Source organism: Manis javanica, chromosome 7 (genome assembly GCF_040802235.1).
Source record: "Manis javanica isolate MJ-LG chromosome 7, MJ_LKY, whole genome shotgun sequence".
Classification (NCBI taxonomy): domain Eukaryota; kingdom Metazoa; phylum Chordata; class Mammalia; order Pholidota; family Manidae; genus Manis; species Manis javanica.
The window spans coordinates 137166737-137169492 of record NC_133162.1 but is presented as its reverse complement, the minus strand read 5'-3'; the positions used below and the strand labels follow the sequence as shown (position 1 = coordinate 137169492).

The 2756-nt window shown below is 51.2% G+C and overlaps 1 long non-coding RNA gene across 1 annotated transcript; it reads left to right on the top strand.

Annotated features, from left to right (window-relative positions):
- The first annotated feature begins 845 nt into the window (after positions 1 to 845).
- Positions 846 to 1894, top strand: LOC140850636 (uncharacterized). Its single transcript, XR_012133587.1, has 3 exons — positions 846 to 933; positions 1294 to 1484; positions 1839 to 1894. It is a non-coding gene; the product is annotated as an uncharacterized lncRNA (long non-coding RNA).
- The last annotated feature ends 862 nt before the right edge of the window (positions 1895 to 2756 follow it).

The window sequence follows — 2756 nt, the reverse complement described above, 5'->3', positions numbered from 1 at the left end:
TGTTTATAAAGTGAGCTGCACCTTGTTCAGGCTCTTTGTCAGACTCCTGCCGGGAGAGTTCCGCAAAGAGAAGGAGAGAGAGTCGCTGCGAGGCCCGGGTTTGAAAGTGGCTTGTCCATCCGGGGTGTGGACTGTCACGCTGTTTCTCGGAGGGACATGTCGGAAAAACAGATGCTTCGTATGAAAAAAAAGAACTGCAGGGTATAAATGGAAGTGGGGATTTGGGCCCGGGTTTTGTGGCCAGCAGGGACGGCCTGAACCCCTGCAGCCCCATGGAAGGTGACCACCTGCCCAGTCCCCCGCTGTGCCCGTGCCGGGCCCTGGCACTGGGGCTCCTGGCTCTTTGGGGGCAGGCGCAGCCCCGCCCTCGCCGCACGTGGCCAGGTTTATTTTGTCGCAGCAGCGAATGACTCTCCTCTCGGCTCCTCCTCGGGCTGCCACCGTCCCACATTTCACTGACGCTCGTCACATCGAAGTCTTTGGAGATTTTCTCCTGGCAGGTGGCTGTGGTCACTGCTCAGGCTTCACCGTGGGGACCCACCTGCGGCCTCCGACAGTCTGCTCGTGGCTCCTCCTTAGAACAGCTTACCCGACTCCCCGGGCACGCGACCTGCGTCCACTTCTGCCTCACTGGCTGTGGCTTCCACGTCGCTTTGCGGCTCCAGTCCCTCGTTGCAGACCCTTAAGTGGTAGAATGTTTGGGGGACAGTTTGTTTGAATCCCAAGCTTTGCCCACTGAGACACGCCCTTCCCACAGTCCGAAACTCCAGGAAGGAACAAATACTGCGAAGTCAAGCTTCAAAGCATCTCTTTCTGACGTCACTTGGTTGGAGATTCTGGAACACAGGCCGTCTAGGGGAGAGCATGTCGCCCCATCCAGACCCACACACGGCAGCTCGGACACTGCAAACGAAGCCGTGGAACTGGACTGCGGTGAGCAGGGAGGTGGGCCGAGTCGCCTTGGAGGCGGACTAGTCCTGGGCTCCCAGCTGATGAGCAGAGGGCGTGGGCATCCCAGGGAGAGCTCTGCCGCCCGTAGGGGCTCTGAAGCAGCGGGAAATTTCTGGAGGAAGAGCCGAAGAGACAATGTGGGCACCGCCTGCCCAGCGGTTCCCAGAAACACTGGCCTTGGATCAGCGCTGCGTCCCTTCTCAGCCTTACAGCAACACAGGAGGACACGGCGCTGGCCTCCCCGAGGCCTTCAGGGGGAGAAGGCTCTAGGCCCTGCCCCGTGCTCAAGTTCACGGGTCCAGGCAGTCCTCACTACAGCTTACCCACTTCTTACACCTTTAGGTTTGTGTCTTATGTGATGATCCTTATGCATGAACAGCCCTCAACTGCTCTCCATTTTAAGATACTTATGGATCCAGTTTCTGTACCTGCAAAGGGCTATGCAGCTTCTCTGGGAGACAAGGTGCACTTGACCAGCCAGCATTTTCCTGGTGACATCTTCAGCTGTTGACAGTTCACTGAAGAGTTTTTGAGTTAGTATCAAGATATATTATCTGATTCTACTCCTATCATTGTGCATAATTATGTATTATGTATTATATATAGCTACATATAAAATTATGGTGCACAGTATACACACATATATGAATGTATTTATGTGCATATGAATGTATACGTTTATGTGTATATACATACATCTGTGTTTATGTTCATATATCACATTTATATATATATAGCTTTGATGTTTTTATTTATTATCTATTACTGCTTAGCACATCAAAAACTTAGCATCTTAAAGCAACACACCCCTATTATCTCATAGTCGTTTCTGGGCTCAGTTGTGTGGGCATAGTTTAACTGAATCCTCTCCACAATGCCTCCCACAGGCTACAGTCAAGGTATCAGATGGGGCTTTGATCTCAGCACCACACTCAACTGGAGAAAGATCTTCCAAGCTCGCCAATGTGGCTGTTGGCAAGATGTAAGTTCTTGCACGGTGTTGGACTGTTGACCTCAGTTGCTTGCTCGCGGTTGGCTGGAAGCTGCCCTTAGCTCCTTCCCCGGGGGCGCTCCCCAGCATGCCAGCCCACTTTATCAAAGCTGGCAAGACAGAGTCAGCTAGTGAGGCAGGTATCACAGCCTTCTGTAATCCAAACACAAAAGTGATACGTCTATTACTCTTTCCATATTCTGTTGCCCAGAAACAAGTCACTCAACATGAGGGGACTACTTGTGGCCGGGAACCCAGGACCAGGGCAACAGCGGGGGTGGGTCTGCAGGAGTGCCCCTGCGACAGGACGTCCTCTCACATCCATTATTTTGTTTGTATGTTTCTCACAATAATCCTCTGTATTGATTATCAGTGCTCCTATTTTAAAGACAAAGAGAATGAGGTCCTTAGACTAGTGATTTATTCCAAGGGCAACACCAATAAAACACAGAACTGGGGTTTGGCTCCAAAACCCAGCCAGCCCCCTGTCCTCTGCAGGTATGCCTCGTTTTCCGGGCTTGGTTGTGTGACTGCCCAAGAAATGTTACCTAATTATGAGCCTTAAGGAATACAGACAAGTCATATTTATCTACAACCCCACCTGTGCCATCCTTGGAGTTTTCTTCTTTTGGCCTCTAGCTGCTTTCAACTTTTCACACTGGGAAATTATGACTGGAAGAGAGAGACCTGGATGATTTGGGATGGTCATTTGCACAATCAGTGCAGATTACTAGAGAAAAGGCGCTAGGAACACTTGGGCCTGCCGTGTTTCAGCAAGCCTTTGACTGAAGGATTATGAGCCCCAGAGGATTAT